Below are 20,340 nucleotides of genomic sequence, written 5' to 3'. Positions count from 1 at the left end.
ACAAACTGTTGAGCCACACAGAGCTCTTCTTCAGGTCTGGAGAGGCTACTTCTAGCATCACAGCCAAATGCAAGTGGAACTGATTGTTTAGCATGAATAGTTGTAAGGGACCATTCCTAGCCCTGTCTCTCTCACCAACAGAAGTTGGTCCAATAAAAGATATTACCTCGCCCACTTTGTCTCTCTCATATCCTGGGACTGACATGGCTACAATTATATTGCATACCCTTAGACCGGCAGTCTATCTAACTCAGTGGCTCTCAACCTTTCCAGACTACTGTACTCCTTTCTGGAGTCTGACTTGTCTCGCGTAGTCCCAGGTGTCCCCTCATTTAAAAACTACTTGTTTACAAAATCAGACATAAAAATACAAAAGTGTCACTGCACACTATTACTGAAAAATTGCTCACTTTATTATTTTTACCATGTAATAATAAAATAAATCAATTGGAATATAAATATTGTACTTACATTTCAGTGTATAGTACAGAGGTTGGCAACCTATGGCACACGTGCCAAAGGTGGCATGCGAGCCGATTTTGCCTGGCAAACAGCTGCCAGCTGGGGTCCCGGCTGCCAGTCCCACTCAGCCTGCTGCCGGCTGAGTGAACGGAACCCCAGGCCGGCAGGAGGCTGAGCGTGGCCGGCAGCCGGGACCCCAGACCGGCGGCAGGCATGTCCCCTGGCTCCCCCGTCACCATGCTCAGGTTCTGCAGCTCCCAGCAGTGTGAGCCCCTGGGGCGCGGGGCCCTGAGCCTGCTGCAGGAGGGGTGCCAGCGGCTGCTCACACTTCTGGGAGCCGCAGAGCCCGAGTGCAGCGAGGGGAGAGCCGGGGGGTGCACGGGGACTGCCACCCACATGCATCCGCTGCAGGAGCCCCCCGGGGGGGCACCGGGCCGCAGCCCGGGCAAGCACGCCCCCCAGCTCCCCCCTCACCGTGCTCGGGTTCTGCGGCTTCTGGAAGCGTGAGCTGCTGCTGCCCCTCCCGCAGGTCCCCCCATCCCCCGCTGCCTCAGCACTCTGCGGGGGAGGGGCTGTGCACGCAGCAGCCCAGCAGCGTGTTTTGCCTCCACGTGGAGCCGGTGTCTGACCGGCATGGGCATGGTAAGGGGAGTCCCGGGGGGCAGTCAGGGAGCAGGGGTAGGGCTGGATGGCTCAAGAGTTCTGGGGGTCCTGTCAGGTGGTGGGGAGTGGTTGGATGGGGGAGTGGTTGGATGTGGGAGTCCCAGGGGGCTTTCTGGGGGTGGGGATGTAGATATGGTTGGGGCAGTCAGGGGACAGGTAGGGGCTAGAGTCCTAGGGGGACAGTTATGGTGGGAGGGGGTCTCAGGAGGGGGCAGTCAGGGACAAGGAGCAGGGAGGCTTAGGTAGGGGGTGGGGTTCTGGGGGACAGTTAGGAGCAAGGGTCCCAGGAGGGGGCAATCAGGGGACAAGGAGCGGGGGGGGGTTGGGGGTTCTGACGGGGGCAGTAGGGGTGGGAAGTGGGAGGGTGTGGATGGGGGCGGGGCTAAGGCAGGGCTCTCCCTAGGCGAGGGGGGACCCGGAAGGCGCATGGGGGCTGGTGCCCGCATACATCCACTGCAGCCTGCAGGAGCCTCAGGGGGGACGCCGGGCCGCAGCCTGGACAGGAGGGGTAAGGGGGTGGGGCTGCTCCCCGCTAGCGGCGCCACCGCCTTTGCAGGGTTGCTGCCTCCCTGCACCGTGCCGGCTCCTCCATGGCTGGGGCTCGCTGCTGCCGCAAGCAGGACGCTCTGGCTCTCCAGTGCCTCCAGAAGGCGGCTCCTCCCTGCCAAGCTGCTGCAGTGGCCCAAGCCCGGCAAAGCCAGTGAGTGGACTCAGGGTGGGGGCCACTGGGGTGAGGTGGGGAGGGCTCGCGGGGGGTGGTGGTGCTGTGCACCCTCCAGTGGAATTCAGGGGGCGGGGAGGGGGGAACCTGGTCTGGGGAGCAGCCCCTGGGCATGGCTGACCCCTGGGCAGGCAGGCCCCTAGGGTCTATAAGGACTCATTGGGATTTTCCCCTCAGTGAACCTATGTGTGTGTGTGAGGGAGGGTGGGAGGGGAGGGGAGGGGGGGGTGCAAGGTGGAAGTTTCGCCTAGGGGGCAAAATATCCTTGCACTAGCCCTGCCCCAGGGAGTGCGTGCACCCCAGGTTAAGAACCACTGCACTAAACTGATAAGATCTGCATTTTAATTTAATTTTAAATGAAGCTTCTTATCACCAATAATAATCTCTTCTCAGCGTGTTAGTTTTTCTTCTCTCTGGGATGGGGAAGGATTTTGCTTTCTGTGCTTCACTGGGAAATACTTAGAAGCTAACTCAGAATTTGACTTTTTAAATCTCTTCACAAATATATTGTTGATGTGGCTAGTGATGCTGCATCCCTGCCCCACAGAAAATCCCTGTTTTCAAGGATTACATAGTGACTGGCTGTGTAAGAATTTGGTTGAGGTTAAACCATCACCCTTTATGTTTCAAAGTTTTCTGCATTTCCCTCATCATCTCCTAACTAAGCCTGTGAAGATTTTGGTAAAATATTGTGCTATTGAGCTCCTCCTGGGGGCGTATCTGGGACCAGCAGCAGGAAGAGGATCACCAGACAGCGTGGCTTCTGTGGATGAAGCTGGAGGGTGGGGGCATGCTGGTCCAGAGCCTGGAAGATCCTGGAGGAAGTCGGGAGAGGAGACACTGTGTTGCGGCATAGACAGTCCTGGCTTCTGACAAATGTGTGGATTTTGGGGCAGAATCTCCTGGTTATTTCACAGATGGACAAACCCCACCTTCCTCAAGCAGATAATCCAGTGGAAACTCAACAAGGAGAATACTTTTGTGGTTTTCCAGAGGATGAGGCCTTATTAAATCATACAGTACACCGTTTTGAAATATTTCAGATTACCTCATGGTTTGTATGTGTAATCTCATTAGAATTATGAGGATGGTTCCATTGCAGTTATATCAGGATTGAAAGAATAATAATATGTTTATAGAAGATTTTTAAGCCCCACCTTAAAGCATATGCCTGGTGCTCAGAGGATGCAGACATGCAAATCCTCAAAGCACTCTAGTGATCTTTTGGAAGAAATGTAAGGACATGTCTTCACTGGCAACATTAAAGTGCTGCCGTAGCAGTGCTGCCATGGCAGCGCTTTAATGTGGCATAGCACTGGGAGAGAGCTCCAAAAAAACCACCTCCACGAGGTGTCTACACTGGCACTTTACAGCGCTGAAACTTGCAGGGCTCAGGGGGGCGTTTTTTCACACCCCTGAGGGAGAAAGTTGCAGTGCTGTAAAGTGCCAATGTAGACAAACCCTAAGTAGCTACATTTATGTATATGAAAGAACTGAGTACAGAAGAATGTAAAGACAATATTTCAGCTAACACTGCTATCTTCCAAATTTACTGCTTGCAATTAATATAGTAGAAATTTAAAACCCATATCAAATTCAACCATTATACTTTGTCTCATACTGGAAATAATGTAATTACATTTATTATATTATTATTTGTGTGTTTCATCAATAAGTCATGTTCATCAAATCATATTTCTACACTTCAGTGTCCAGAGAGTTGCAAAGTATTTGCATGTTTAGCTGATGTGCCTTCCCACTTCCTCAGGGCCAATTTAAGCGTCGTTGCTCTTAACTTATTATTAATGGCAAGAAAATCAAATGCAACTGCTTCGCTCAAAATAAGGAAATAAAAACTAAAAAATGCCATTTTCTAAATGTCATTTGCATTATTTTGTGAAGAGAACTCTTAAGCATGCAAGTTACATGAAATAAATAAAATGCTTGTTGTTCATGGCAATTGGTCACATATTGGGTGATTTTTAAAAACAAGTCCACTTTTGACATCTGTCATGTGCTTGAGACTGGGCATGAACAAATCACTTCAGTAAGAACAACATTTTTCAGTGGAGAATTGGACAAATGAGAATTTTATTATAAGGATATTTTATTCACCAGAAAAAGTCATATTTCCAGGTATTATTCAATTATTTCCAAACAAAGGTTTGGCAACAAATAATATGGCAGCCAAAAAAGCCAATGAAATTTTAGATTAAAATACACAATGGCATCATGTCACTAGAAATATCCTTCTTTCTATAGCACTGCTGAGACTGCACCTAGAATACTACTATTCTGGGTACCAGAAAGATGTTGACAAATCGGAGGCAATACAGAGTAGACCAAAAAAAGAAAGATGGGGTTGGAAGTGTCGGGGAAAAACTCAGTTCTCGCTTTTTGTTTGGGTGCAGCAAAATCAAATACTTTATTATTTCTCCAGTAATTACAATAGAGGGAGGGAGTACCCTAGGACACAGGGTCGCCCCAGTCCCGGTCAGGTCTCTCAACAGGTAAACAATTACAGCAAGCATTTATACCTTTGTTACAGACAATAACAAGCAATAATACAGACAATAATGAGCAACAACTGCATTTTGTTTATACATAAGCCATCCTGCTATCTTATTTTTCTCACTTCTAGGAGACGCCAGTCTACATATTTGGTTATCAGTTGCAAGGTTGTAACAACTTCTCCACAGTTCTTTCTCTCTCGCCTCACACCCTCCTCGCTTCTACAAGTCTCACGTCATTAGGGTTACAGTGTGGCCTAACTCTTGCTAACTACTAGCCTGACTCTTGCTAACTGACTGACATGCATTAAGATCCCCTTCAAATCCTTGTTAATTCTTTCCCTACTTCCACAGAAGTACCAACTTTTTAGGAAAGAATAAAATAATTAAACCTGGATATGTTGGCATGATGACAAAAGAAGTTATGACAAATGTCAGAGAAGGTTGCTACAGACCCAAATGAATAGGCTACCAGTATATAACTCTTATGTTATTTTTATCAGTTCTCAGGACTAACATTTGTCCCTCTGATCCATACATGATGGGGACAGTAGCATGTTTTGAGGGAAGTGACATTAGGTGTCCTCTCTCCATATTTAATTACAGTTCCTTAGGGCTGGTTTACATACAATATGAGCCCCGATTTAAGTAAATCAGTGCTGCCTTCTGGCATGGACACTTATTTTGGATTGCGTATCCTATTTCAATTTTGTTTAAGTTGATTTCTTATTGATTCTAAATTGATTTAGTTAACTTGGTGCTCAAACTCTGGGAAGTCAAGAGTTATGTTCAGCAGGTGCAAGGCAAGGGGAAAATTAGAAGCATGTTTCTCCTTAAATCTAGCATAAAAGCTACAGCCTAGGACAGGGGCGGGCAAACTTTTTGGGCTGAGGGCCACATTGGGTTTCTGAAATTGTATGGAGGGCTAGTTAGGGGAGGCTGTGCCTCCCCAAGCAGCCAGACATGACCCAGCCCCCCGCCTCCTATCCGACCCCCCCTGCTTCTTGCCCCTTGGTGGCCCCCCTGGGACTCCTGCCCCATCCAACCCACCCTGTTCCCTGACCGCCCCCGGACTCCCTGCTCCTTGTAGATTGCCACGGACTCGCAGGGGCGAAAGAAAATGCAGGCCTGTTATTTACCAGGCTGCACGTGGCAACAGACTATATTGGTAAGGGATGCAAGGAGAGTGTGGGTCACGATGCAAACTGCAGACACACACACACTAAACTTAATCAATTTAAAAGTTTTATTGGGGATAATTACAAGGGGTAAGGGAGCAGTGTATGATTAGCTAATAGAGTTAATGAAACTTAAAACACACAATGACTAAAATATCTACTAACAATATTTATAAACAAAGATGCAGCATTTAGTAATAACTGATACTTACAAATACAAACCAACGCATAACGACCGGCAAACGTAGAAGCTCTGTTTGAAACACGTGAGCTGAGAGAGAGGCTTCGAGGTGATCAGGCTCGGTTACGGGTATACACAGGATACACGGGTATACACAGGATTCGTTTTTCTTTCTCCTCTCCCTGCCTGCACATGGCAGGCAGGCCATAAAGTACCCACTATGACATCATACAAGTGTCATAGGGGACGGGGCCCAAAACCTGTTTGTGTTTTTTTCTGATTGGCACAAGCGAAGTTAACACCATGTAGGGGAGCAGGTGCCTTAAAGTCTGGCTTCGCCCCCAAAAGGTGAGGAAATGCATATTGGTTTAGAATGCGTACAACACTGAATGACAAAAGAAGAGGCCAGGGCAATACTGGTATGGCAAGTTTTACAGGATGCAGACAGGAACTCATCTCAACACTCCTGACTGCCCCCCCCCGCTGCCCTATCCAACCCCTCCTCTCATTCCTAACTGCCCGTCCGGGACCTCTGCCCCATCCAGTCACCCCTTCTCTCTGTCTCCTCACTGCCCCCGGAACCCCTGTCCCTGACTGCCCCCCGCTACCCCATCCAACCCCCCCACTCCTTCCTGACTGCCCCCCCGGAATCCCTGCCCCCATTCACCCCCTTCTTCCCCACCCTCTGACCGCCCCACCCCCTATCCACACCCCTGCCCTCTGCCCACCACCCTGAACTCCCCTGCCCTCTATCCAATCCCCCCTGCTCCCTGCCCCCTTACTGCATTGCCTGGAGCACTGGTGGCTGGTGGCGCTACAGCTGCGCCGCCCAGAGCACCAGGACATGCAGCTGCACCGCCTGGCTAGAGCCAGCCATGCCACTGTGCAGCACAGAGCACCGGGTCAGGCCGCGGCTCTGCAGCCCCGCCACCCAGAGAATTGCACCAGCGGCGCAGTGATCTGAGGCTGTAGGGGAGGGGCTGGGGACTAGCCTCCCAGGCCGGGAGCTCAGCAGCCAGGCAGGAGGGTCCCGTGGGCCAGATGTGGCCCGTGGGCCATAGTTTGCCCACATCTGGTCTAGGAGTATACAAAAAGACAGAGAATTGTAAACTGGAGTTGAACTAACAATAAAACAAGGGGAAAGTATTTTTATTTCCAGGAAAACTACTCCAAAAGCAGCTTTTAGAAATATAAAATTATCATTAGTCTTTATGTGTGTCTGCTGTTACCAACAGCCTCTTTTTGAGATTCACTGTGCCAAGAGACAGTCTCTAGACAACCTTCCACTGGTAACTCCTTTATCACAGGTGTTCTCAAACTGAGGGTTGGGACCCCTCAAGGGGTCGCAAGGTTATCACATGGGGGGTCACGAGCTGTCAACCTCCACCCCAAATCCCACTTTGCCACCACCACTTATAATGGTGTTAAATATATCAAAAAGTGTTTTTAATTATAAGGGGTGGTCGCACTCAGAGACTTGCTGCGTGAAAGGGGTCACCAGTAAAAAAGTTTGTGAGGCACTGGCCTATCAGGAAGGAGAGAAATTCGGTAAGGATTCCACCCTTGAATAAAATTCAGGATGTTCCATCTTCCTTTTTCTCCTACCTCTATTTCAGTGAGACAAAGTAAACGAATACCTTTCAATGTGGCATTCAGCTCTGGATTCCCACCACAGTGAGTATAAACCACCCATCAACCTGTCAATCTGACTTCTAGCTGTAAACGCCTAACTAGCAAGTGAGCAAATATACACCTGTCCATTGTAGTTTTCACCTTCAGTATAACTCTGGAAGCATTATAATTCCAAACAAAAGTTGTCTAGAATGTACAGATAGCACCCGGGTTGCCCTGGAGATGCCATGTGTTATGTTGTACCCTATATTCTTTATGGAAATATGCTTATGATATGGATATGGCATAACTGAGATATATTTTATGCAAAATGAGTCTTGTAAGGTATCATCGGAAAGGTTATAATTTACTGAATGTGATTATCCAATTTGTGTGCATATATCATTTCTGTATCTGAAGTTAGGAATATTGACTATATAATAATTACAACTGTGTGTGTACTTGGGGAAACGCCCACCAGAGAGTAAGAAATCATCCTAAATGAGCCATTTAAGAAGGACAATAGAACTCTGAAGATACTAATCTCTCTCCTTCCTAAAAGGCATCCTAGGGCATAGCTGTGACACTAATAGGTCAGGTGGTCCTGTCACCTGGTACTAAACACCATCTCACACTTCTAGTAATTTTCCATTAAAAGGAGTGGGAGGTCAAGACTGGGAAACAAAATATTCCTGCCTTATGTAAATCTTATTTAAGGCGGGGGAGTAAGGCAAACAGGACTCTTTTCCATTGCCTTCCTGCCCAAGAAGAAAGACTGCTGAAAGTACCTGAAGAGACAAAAGAACTGAGTGGTGAGATATATTTTATGCAAGATGGGTCTTGTAAGGTGTCATCGGAAAGGTTATAATTTACTGAATGTGATTATCCAATTTGTATGCTTGTATCGTTTCTGTATCTGAAGTTAGGAATATTGACTATATCACAATTACAACTTGGTGGGTACTTGGGGAAACGCCCACCAGACAGTAAGCAATCATCCTAAATGGGTTATTTAAGAAGGAGAATAGAACTCTGAAGATATTAATCTCCCACCTTCCTGAGGAACTTCCTGGGATGCCGCATTTACACTACAAGGTCAGGTGAAAATGTCACCTAATGCAAAATACCACCTTCGACACTGCTGGTACTTTTTCACTGGAAACAGGCTTCCTGCCTTATGTACATTCTATTTAAGGGCTGGAAGGCAAGGCCATCAGCTCTCTCCTCCATTGCCTACCCAAGAAGAAAGACTGCTGAAAGTAACTGAAGAGACAAAGGAACTAACCTGAAGGGAAAGGCAGGGGTGAGTCCAGACTGAGGGCACATCTACACTGGCAAAGTTACAGCGCCGCTCAGAGAGCGCTGAAGGGAAACCGCTGTTGTGTCTTCATACTGTCAGTTGCCAGTGCAATAGCGTGTTCACACTTGCAGTGGTATTCGGAGCAGTACAGCCTTGGCAGCTATCCCTCAGCACACCTCTTTCTCTTCTGCTGCTAAGACTTGTGGGAAGGTGGATGGGGTCGCGCGGCATCTGGGGTCCTGTCCCAATGACCTGTGATGCATTGCTTCACATCCCAGAAATCCCTGCGCTTCCGTCTACATTTGGTGCCATCTTTCAATGGTTTGTATACTGTGCGCTCTGCCTCTTCAGTCTGCAGGAATGGATCCCGAATTGTTGAACAATATGCTGCTCACTCTGACCAACACATCACGAGTAGCAGTGGAGTTATTCCTTAAACTATAAAGACAAAAGGAGTGCAGTGTTGATCTCGCCACGCGTACTAGCTATGAAACGAGATTGCTTGTGGAATTCATGGAGGTGCTGACCACAGTGGAACGCCGCTTTTGGGACTGGGAAACAAGCATTGAATGGTGGGATCACATCAACATGCACATCTGGGATGATGAGCAGTGGCTGCAGAACTTTTGCATGAGGAAAGCCATATTCATGGGACTGTGTGATGAGCTTGTCTCAGCCCTGTGGGGCAAGGACACAAGAATGAGAGTTGCCTTGTCCTTGGAGAAGCGCGTGGCGATTGCATTGTGGAAGCTGGCTACTCCAGACTGCTACCGATCGGTCGCAAACCAGTTTCGAGTGGGAAAGTCGACTGTTGGACTCATGTTGATGGAAGTGTGCAGGGCCATTAATCGCATCCTGCTCTGAAAGACCGTGACTCTGGGCAACGTGTGTGACATTGTAGATGGCTTTGCACAAATGGGCTTCCCTAACTGTGGAGGGGCAATAGATGGCACACACATTCCAATTCTGGCACCAGACCATCTAGCCACCGAGTACATTTATTGCAAGGGGTATTTCTCAATGGTTCTCCAGGCACTTGTGGATCACCATGGGCATTTCACAGACATTAACACAGGCTGGTCCGGAGAGGTGCATGACACATGCATCTTTCAGAACACTGGCCTGTTGAAGAAGCTGCAAGCAGGGTCTTTCTTCCTGGACCAGAAGATCACCATAGGGGACGTCGAAATGCTTTCTCTTAATAAAATAAAGATTGTTTTCAAACCAACACAATTATTTTATTAAAAGACAACAACCATAAAAGAGAGTCAAACAACAAAAATACACAAGCAGGGAGGGGGATGGGGGAAGGGAAGGTCCAAGGAGGAGGAGAGATCTCGGGACGGCTACAGATTTGTGCATGTCCAGGGATCATACTCAACCTTCTCCTTTGGAGTACAATGTAGCGGGTGCTGTATTTCAGTAGGGGCAAGCTGCAGAGGGATGGGTGTTGAGTGCAGTGGGTAGTCGGAGTCCACAGTGTTGGACTGTGAGGAGGGAGGAGTGGAATGCTTCAGGTAGAGACTGGAGCCAGGAGGTTGCTGAGGGTGGGTTGGCAGTGTCTGTGGGGCACATGGGAAAAAGTTTTGCTACGGCAACTGCAGGGGAGGGTGGGCGTGGAGCTGATCAGTTTGCAGTGTTAGTATCGCCTGAACCGTGTCTGTTTGGCACTCCATATAGTTTAAATTTCATTCTGGGGTGCCACATTCTCCTTTTGGTCCCTCTTCTCACTGTCCTTCCACTTCTTCAATTCCTGTTTCTTGGTGGTGGAGTGCATAACATCATGCAGAAAGTCCTCCTTAGTTCTTCTTGGCCACTTTCTAATTCTGTGCAGCCATTCTTCCGCCGATAACAAAGATAGAGGCTGGGCTCCCAAGGTCATCTCTGTGAAGTTTAAATGCAACATTTGACAGAAGCAATATTGTTTGCAACACAGAGAACACTGATTCAGTGCTTTAAACAGGGCCGGCTCCAGACCCCAGCGCGCCAAGCGCGCGCTTGGGGCGGCATGCCACGGGGGGCGCTCTGCCTGTCGCTGGGAGGGCGGCAGGCGGCTCCGGTGGACCTCCCACAGGCATGCCTGCGGAGGGTCCGCTGGTCCCGCGGCTCCGGTGGACCTCCTGCAGACGTGCCTGCGGAGGGTCCGCTGGTCCCGCGGCTCCGGTGGACCTCCCGCAGGCGTGCCTGCGGATGCTCCACCGGAGCCGCGGGACCAGCAGACCCTCCGCAGGCACGTCTGCAAGAGGTCCACCGGAGCCGCGGGACCAGCGGACCCTCCGCAGGCACGTCTGCAGGAGGTCCACCGGAGCCGCGGGACTGGCAACCGCCAGAGCGCCCCCCGCGGCGTGCTGCCGTGCTTGGGGCTGCGAAATTCCTAGATCCGCCCCTGGCTTTAAAGCACAGCCAATACTCACACACTTGTCACTAACTGGCTGACCCCAGGCAAGCACACATGAGCCACAAGACCCCCAAAATGGTGAGTAGGTGCAGTGGCAGGGTAAATCACTCTTCCTGAACTCTGCTGTACACTGGGCACGTGGCTCTTGGGGAGATCCAGCACTGTAGGGGGAGCCTGATAATCATTCCTGTCCCCACACTTTCCAAAGGATGTGATCATAACGGAAGATATCTCGTTGCTGTAGGGTGAGCAGGGAATCAAGGGAGGGTCTTCTCCAAGCCTGTGGCTTCTGCCCTGGCTCCTATGCGGCTCACCTGTGTGCAGCAATGGTCCCTCCCCATGACAGCAGAGTTGCGCCAGAAAGTTACCGTTAATGGGGCAAGAAACAAAGCAGCTCTGCCAAAGAACCTGCAGCAGCGGATTGCCCAGTATCTTCATAAGAGTTTCCTGGAGATCTCTGAGGGAGATTCCTGTGAAGTGAGGGAGTCAATCAACAGCCTGTTGTGCTGCTCAGACTAGGCATGCGGTGGGAGAAAAGCCTGCTTTCTGCAACCCTCCTGCCCCCAACAATTCGCTTCAGCAATTCCCCAAATCAGATCCACTTACCAGGGGCCTCCTCTCCTGTTTGCACTTCGCCAAGATCCAACTGCTGTGACTGGCCAGGCTCCGCGGGGGTAGAAAAGACCTCCTGGCTGCATGCAACTCTGGCCTCCGAGTCATCCTCTGCCTCTGGGTCCCCCTCCTCCTCTTCATCCAAGATTTCCTCCTCCTGGCTCAGTCCACTTTCAACTGGCACGTGAGCCAGCCAACGAAGTTTCCACAGGGGCCTTTGCAGTCGAGGTGGGGTCGCCACTGAGTATCATGTCTCGCTCTTTGTAGAACTGGCAGCTCGTGGGCACAGTTCAGGAGCAGCGGTTTTTCTCCCATGCCTTCTGGTAGGCATTTTGCAGCTCCTTCACTTTTACCCTACGTTGCAATGTATCCCGGTCATGGCCCCTTTCTATCATGCATCGTGAAATCTGTCCGTAGGTATAATTCCTACGGCTGGAGCGCAGCCGGGACTGCACAGCCTCCTCTTGCCAAATCCCGATGAGGTCCAGCTGCTTGGCACTTCTCCAAGCGGGTGATCGCCTGGTGCGTGGAGCAGGCGTGGCCACCTGGAAAGGTGCACTGAGATCACTGCACGCATCACTGAGCAAACAGGAAGGGAACTTTCAAATTTCCAAAGGAATTTACGAGGTGGGACTGACGGTTAGTCATCTGAGGGCAGGGCAGTAGCGTTCTAACCAATGACCAGAGAGGTGAGAACAGGCATTGTGGGATACCTCCCGGAGGCCAGTCGCAGTGCTGTAATTGCCACGGTGTCTACACTGGCACCGCAGAAAGCTGTATGCCTCTCGTCGGGGTGTTTTTTTTAAAGCATTACAACTGCACAGTTTCTGCACACTAAATGGTTTGGCAGTGTGTACACCTTGGGAGTTACAGCACAGAAAGCTGCTTTACTGCACAGAAACTTGCCAGTGTAGACAGGGACTGAGACAGGGGTCCAGTTTGTAAGAAGAAATAACTGCAACTCTAAGCTACAGAATCTCTGCAATTTGCCTAAAACCTCATTTAGGGTGAGAAATTACTTCTTGAAACCTGTCTCTTTAAGAACTTAAGTTTAGTATGTGTGTTTTGTTTTATTTGTTTAATAATCTGTTTTGTTCTGTTTGCTATCCCTTATAATCACTTAAACTGTCTTGTAATAATCTTATTTCTTGTTTATAACATAACCCAGTTTGTGCAATCCGTATCTGGGGAGGGGCAAGAAGCTCTACATATCTCTCTTCACGTTGAGGGAGAGGGCAAATTTTTATGAGCTTGTGCTCAAAGACAAGAGGAAAGGGTTTACTGAAGAGAGGAGCTTCCCAGATAACCACTGGCTGACGGCCCCTCCCTGAAGGAAGAGAGGGCCAGATTCTGATGCCCATTGAGAGGGACTCATTTCCCTCTACTTCCTATTATCTCCATTGATTTGTGTTAATTCCCCTTGCTTTTTGTTCATGGACTACCCTGGAAGGAAAAAGAATTTAAAATGAACTGGCTGGAAGGCCAAGTCACAGGAAGAGGCAAGTCACTGCAGAAACAGAGCAGCTATCGACAAGAGACTTCCAGTGGGAAGAGAACTGCTATGACATGCCTATCCACAAGGAGGCACCAGTGCTTTCACAAAGCACTACATTAGCACAGCTGCAGCTGTACTGCTGCAGCATAGACCAGCATTTCTCAAAATGGGGTCCGCAGACCCCTGTGGGTCCGCAAGGATACTCTCGGGGGACCGCTGGTCTTGCTGATCAGCTCCCTCCCCAGGAGGCTCTGGGAGGGAGGGAGAGAAGCGGGGATGAGGCGCGCTTGGGGGAGGGGTGGAAAGGGGGGGGAAGAGGAGGGGCGAGGGTGGAGCAGGGGTGTGAGGAGGTTGGGTGGAGTGGGGGCGGGGCCTGGGACTGAGCCGGGGGACTTAGGGGTCTGGAAAATTTTTAAATCAAAATGGGGGTCCTTGGGTTGCTAAAATTTTGAGAACTGCTGGCATAGACAATTACTGCAGCAATAAAAGGGTTCCCCCCCCCCATCATTGTAGAAATCCACCCCCTTGAGATGCAGTAGATAGGGAGATGGAAGAATTGACCTAGCTGCATCTACAGTTGGGGTTAGGTTGACTTAAATATGTCGCACAGGGCATAACATTTTTCACAACCTTGAGTGACGTAGCTGGTTGAGCTATGTATTAGGTGTAAACCAGGCCTTAACTGAATAGTACTTTAATCTACAAGTAGTCCTATTGACATCAATGGGATTATTCATAGACTACTACAATATTCAACATGAGTAAGAGTATAAGAAACGGGATCCTGTGTCGAGAACAAACTCCCAGTCACGGTTTATTTTAATTTTTACTTTTTATATTTCTTGTGGCTTGCAATATTGGGTTGAACTAGAAATACCTAACAAGTCTCTGGCTGCTGAGACACAAACAACTTTAAAGGTAAGTAACACTGTGCGTCTAAAAACTGACAGCATCCTTTTAAATATGATTAGCTAGTTTAACACAGGAATATATTATCATCTCGATGCATCTGGAGATATGTGAATAAATCTCTGTGCACTATGTTACAGTATATACCTATGCGACTCTTATATTTTAAAGAAAATCTTCTTGTGAGCATATCTCCATATTTATTCATCCGTTCTCATTCACCTCATTCAGTTTGGGTTTAGCCATATCTTCTTAAGTCAACTTCCATGAGATATTATGATTGATCCATGCCTCCTGTTCTTTCTTGTATTTTGTGAGTTTGTGACAATTTCCCAAAACATTTATATAGTCATGTCCAGTGTATGATAGTGATTCTGAAAGCCTACCTTACCTGAAAGCTTTCTCCTTAAAGAATTAATTGCATTTTGGCATAATTACTCTGAAAAGGTTTAAATGCTTCCTTAAAAAAATTTAACAGCTCTTTGTCACTGCACCAATGTTGTGATTACTTCCCTATATCCAGGGCGATAACCTGATAAAGCTTAGATACAGAAGTAGATTGCCAATCATCATATAATTAGGAAGATTAAACTGATCACTTTTTCTCCATTTTAATTTTTTTATTCTGTGTCCATGTATCTTTATTGAATTTGGGATACATTTTTTATTTTTGCCAATTTTTGCATTCACATCAATACAATTATATTAGGGCTGATTCTCCAGTGCCTTGCACCATATGTAATTATTGCAAAGCTAGTGAAAAGTGTTTGTAAAACATAACTATTCTGATTTTTGTATCAATTTATACCTTCTTTACACTTATATAATTGATTGTGCAAGGCAGTGGAGATTAATACCCATTTTATTTGGAAAAGTTATTAAAAGTGCTGTATAAAGTGATATAAAAGGCATTCTTCTGTCACTATAGTGCTTATTTTGTTTAGGGATGTGTGATGGGGAGCCTATCCCACACTGGGCTCTAAGGAGTTAATAGAGCCCCAAAGAGGTTGCGCAGGAGGCAGCCAATCAGAGAAGGGCTGAAGAGAGCAGGCAATCAGGAACAAACGGGCCCATATAAAAAGGAAGCTGCAGTAAATTTGAACACTCCTTCTAATTTCAATTCCTGGGGAAAACAGTGCCTGAAGGCTGACTCTCTGCAGGGTCTGTGGGAAGAATGTTAGTGCAGCTGGGTTGCTGCTGCATGAGTGGTGACTCACCTCACCCCTGTTAGAGGGGTGCTGAGTGAGCAGCCCTGGTTTAGCTGTAGATTTGCCTCAGACTCTTCTCTGAATTCTGTAGTTTAATCCACTTTATTTACTAGGTGGAAGACTACATAAATTGGTGGTCAGATTTATGTATGGTTGTAAAATGTTTGAAATAGTCCTGCTCAGAGTAAGCCGCTGTAAAATGAGGCACACATTAGCAAATAATGCAATAAAAGTGTTGCATGCAAAAGAAGTACCATGTTTTATCCAACAACTGAAGTGGTGATTTTTATTCAGACTATAGTTTATAAAATTGTATTTCTTAAATTAATTTAGTGCTTGCAGGGGCGGCTCTAGCTTTTTTGCCACCCCAAGCATGGCAGTCAGACTGCCTTCGGCGGCTTGCCTGCGGGAGGTCTGCCGGTACCCACCGCTGAATTGCTGCCAAATCCGGGGACCTCCTGCAGGCATGCAGCTGAAGGCTGCCTGACTGCCACCAAAGGCTGCCTGGCTTGCTGCCCCAGGCATGCACTTGAAGCGCTGGTGCCTGGAGCTGCCACTGGGTGCTTGTGAAAGGTGCTTGATTGGCAGCCCTGGAGAATTCAATTGTGTAAATATATCCACAGGACAGCAGCACCACAGTGACCTCTAGGGACCCCAGGTGATGAGGTTTCTTTGTAAGGGGAGGAGGGTAGCTAAGTCTATATCCTCGTTCAGTCATTAGCCTCTCTGAGATTCACCATCTTTGTTGTCAGTTTTCTATTGTGTGCACGTTCTTATCAGGAGCTAGACTACAACAGCCATCTATGATATTTAAATATAGACCACTAAATAATTAACTTTTTTATTACTATCAAACTGATGAGGATTTGAATTAGTGACCTAGAAGTGAAAGGCTTTGCGGTATTCCCTGACCCCACCACACACAATTTAGACTATTAATTTTATGAATCAATATTTATTTTATAAAAAGGGTGACTACTCAGTGCAGTGACATTTTCTCCACCCTTCTTAAATTTGAAAAGAGATGCAACAAAATTTACTAACACTTGACTTTAAGACTTCTATAACTTTTTCAAGACAGCATGCCTTACAAACTGGAAATATATATATTTTTAAATTATTTGGATACACTTTGCCAATGATAAAATAAAAAATAAAGTATTGAATTTAATTAATGAGCTCCTTCACCCTCTCCGTTTCATGTAACTTAACCATATTATGATAATAAAATAATATTCTATTTTGCACAGCTAGTGTCTGCCAATAATTTTTAAAGTATCACTGTTTATCCTGTGAGGCTTTTTTCATTAATTGCTGTTGTCTTTTATTTACTTCATAATATCTGACATCTAGTTTTATAGCTGTTTCATTACAGATTTTGGTTGATATGAATTCATAAGCTATATTACATTTTAAGTTGCAAGGTGGATCTGATATTCCATTACATTGGCTTGGCAAGCATGTATATTCTTTTACGGCCTCTGTTTTAATCCTGCCTTTAAATGTCTTAACCTAAATAAAGATAATCCATTCAAAATCCTCTTTGCTTCATTTTCTCCTGAGCTTCTTTTGTGTTTCACTTTGTATTTTTATACTCACTGAATATGACAGTGGGGATACCTGCATTCTAAAACTTTACATATAAGACTAATGTACTCTTTTTATTGCAAACAATTATTTGTCTTGCTCAGATGTACTAAGTTAAAAATCTACAAAATCTTTAAGGAGATCACTCAGAGGTCAAGCAAAAACATGTAATTAGCTATGGACAGAGAATCTTTTCTCTGACTCTTGTAGTGAAGACACGTGTAGAGCCAGATCCTCTGAAGCAGTATAGCCACTCTGTACACCACCACCCATCTGGCCTAAAACTGGTTTAAATGGCCCAGGGAAGGTGATCCTCCAGTAATGTATAACACAACGTAGGAATTTTACACCATTTTCTCCCTCTTGGTGGGGTAGCAAAAGAAAGGGGGAGAGAGAAGGAGGGATTCTGAAGGAAAGAGTATGTGACTGAAACACTCTTGTGCAACACAGTCCTCTGACTTTAGTGCTTCTCTCACATTCAGTGTAAATTAGAGTTGCCATTAGAGAAAATTGAGAAGCACCAGAATCAGGGGCATGCAAAGATAAGCTTTAAATCAATTTGTACACTTCCAGATCTGGCTACTAACTACAGTTAGCATCAGTAAATCATAACATCAGTGAGTGTATAGACCCCATTTGGATCAGAGTATTTCTGTGTGTTTAATTTTACATGCCATATATATACTTGTTAGCCTGTTCGCTAATAAGCCGACTCCCCCAAAATGGATAGGTAAAAATAGCAAAAACTGTATGACCCTTTCATAAGCCAACACTATATTTCAGAGGTTGGAAAACTTTGGCTCCCGGCCAGTCAGGGTAAGCCGCTGGCCGGTTGGGATGTTTTGTTTACCTGGAGCATCTGCAGGCATGGAGCCCCTCAGATCCCTGTGGCCACAGTTCGCTATTCCCAGCCAATGGGAACTGCAGGAAGTGCCACTGTGTTTGGCTGTCTCTGGGGCTTCCTTGCTCCCTTCTGTCACTCTGTGTGCTTCTGTGGTATTTCGGCTGCTTCTTTGTCTCTCACACAGAGCTCCAATCAGATCAATCCCCCACCCCTGCATTTGTTATCAAACCATTGGAAAACCCCTTGGACTGCATAGCCTACCCACTACCCAGACTTGCATGCAGTCTAGATCTTAGGCAGAGGTTTTCCATTGTTTCATCTATCACTAAACAAAGGGCATTTAATTGTTCCTTCAGTTAACCTGAAACGAAGGCAGCTGTCATGCCCAACAATTTCAACAAGGTGGCATGATTGCTGAGCTTCCAAGCATAACAATATATAGCTGCATAGGACATGAACGTTTAAGGAGCTCTCTTGAAAAAGTAAAATTGTGTTTATAGTGGCCTTTTTCATTGTATCCAGAAGCTGTCTTGACTGCCAGCTGCACTAGTCTTTCCCACAGCAGTTTACTGACCCTTGATACACAGATGACCCCTCCTTCAGGCCTTTTTTGCTAATCTCATTCCCACCTCCTGCATTGCTTTAGAGAAACTAGGAGCAGAGCAGGAATGGAGCATTGACATAAATCAGGGACCATGAATGAACTATAAAGTTTCTGATTAATATCTGCCTCTGAGTGTTTGTCTATGACAAGAGGCCAGCCAGCTAGAGAGTGACAAGAAAAGCAGGATAGAGAACAAGAGCTTCGCTCAGGGAAGGTCACAGCAAAGGTCAATGAACTTCCCCTGTGAGAATGAGTGTGCCACCAGATAATGGGCAACACCAATAGATGGACATTCAAGAGATTTGATTCATTACACTTATTAAATAAGAAAACAAAACCTTTTTAAGCTCTACTGTGAGCATGTTGTAGGACTAAAAAGCCCTCTGTCAAGTCTTACAATTTATGGTAATACGTTGTCCTGCACATATAAAGCTCTTCTAATTGTTACTAAATATCCCTCAGAAGTATAGATGGCTATTTAATTTGGGAGCTTTTATTAATTGATTAGTTAATTATTATACCCCTTGGCTTCTTCATGTATAACAGTGAAATCACACGTTATGCTTTCCACTTCAGAATGTAGCAACCAACAAATAAAATTGAGTAACATAGAAAGGGGGAGCATAGTTTAATAGTTAGAACAGGGGTATAGGAATCCTAAATTTCTTCAATCCTGCCTCCCTTTCATCCTGTAAAATGGGCATAATAATGTTCAGTGTTACTGCGCCTCACTGGGATGTTGCAAGATTTAATTCATTCCTGTCAATGAAGCTGGAAGATATTAAAGAACTGCAGGATATTGTTGTTTTATTGAAAGTTTTGCAAAATACAGCAGACAGAATTCAAATCCAAGAACTTTGGACTAGATTAACCAGGGCATTTAGTCCTTTTCCACCATTCCAGCAATATCAAGTAGTTGTAAACATAATTTAAACAGATGGATGCATTAGATTTACTGCTCCTTAGTGCTCCTGAAGAGGCACAAAGCAGCCAGAAAGTACTGGTGCAGTGGTCCCCAATCTTTTTCGTCTGGCGGGCACCAGACAAGCCACGGAGGACCGTGGCAGCGGACGAGCATCTGCCAAAATGCCACCGACAAGCAGCAACATCAATAGGGGTTGCTGCCAAAATGCCGCCGACAAGCAGTGTCATCCAGAGGCGCTGCCAAAAATCGGCGGCATTTTGGCGGCGACGCCTCTGGATGACACAGCTTGTTGGTGGCATTTTGGCAGATGCTCGTCCGCCGGCCAGTACGTGGGCGCACTTAGATGCCCCGGCAGGCACCATGGCGCCCGCGGGCACCGTGTTGGGGACCCGTGTACTGGTGAATCTGACCTACAGTATAATAATTTGATTTTTTGGCTGTGTAGTAAGGAGCACTGTACTTGCACATGGCACAGTCATGTTACCTGCAAGCAACATGGATCTGTTGAAAATGATTCTGCCCATTCAATAGCAGCTTGTCTTAGAAACACAAAAAATTAATGAAGTTATAGGTTAGACTTTTGAGAGGGCAGAATATCATTCTGAGATTGTCCCTTAAACTACTTTATGATGTGAATTGGTAACCTTTTGAAAGCCAAAGGAATTTTTGGATTTCAATGCTATGAAAATACCAACTGACTAAATCAGTAAACATATATTTATTTGAAGATTTAAAAAAAAAAGAAAAGGCTCTTTACATTTTAAAAGCATTGCAGTAGCATTGACTAATGAATTCTCACAACACTCCAGTGAGGTAGGTGGATAAGTACTATTATCCCTAGGTGATAGATGAGGACCCTAGCATACAGAGGCTATGTGAGTCAGGTGCCCACCTCCAGTTGAATTTCAATGGGATTTGGGTACCTAATTTCTGTAGGTTCCTTTGAAAATTCCAGTCAGCGTTTAAGTGACTTGCTCGAGAACACAAAGCAATAGTGTCAAAGCCATCATTAGAATTATCAGTCACGTTTGTTACAATAGTGCCTAAGGGCCAACCAAGAATAATGCTCCATTGTACTGGACAAACTTTATAGCAGACTGTCTCTATCCCAAAGAGCTTATAATATAAATCG

The 20,340-nt window shown here is 46.4% G+C and overlaps 1 long non-coding RNA gene across 1 annotated transcript in view; it reads left to right on the top strand.

Moving 5' to 3' along the window:
* Positions 1-6,003: 6,003 nt before the first annotated feature.
* Positions 6,004-20,340, top strand: part of LOC123371983 — a 28,773-nt gene continuing 14,436 nt past the window's right edge. Inside the window, exons 1-2 of the long non-coding RNA XR_006580031.1 lie at positions 6,004-6,063; positions 7,332-7,389. This is a non-coding gene — a long non-coding RNA (uncharacterized LOC123371983). The remainder of the gene's footprint in view (positions 6,064-7,331; positions 7,390-20,340) is intronic.

The sequence above is a fragment of the Mauremys mutica genome, chromosome 5 (assembly GCF_020497125.1).
Source record: "Mauremys mutica isolate MM-2020 ecotype Southern chromosome 5, ASM2049712v1, whole genome shotgun sequence".
NCBI classification, from domain to species: Eukaryota; Metazoa; Chordata; order Testudines; family Geoemydidae; genus Mauremys; species Mauremys mutica.
This window is presented reverse-complemented; position numbering and strand designations above follow the sequence as displayed.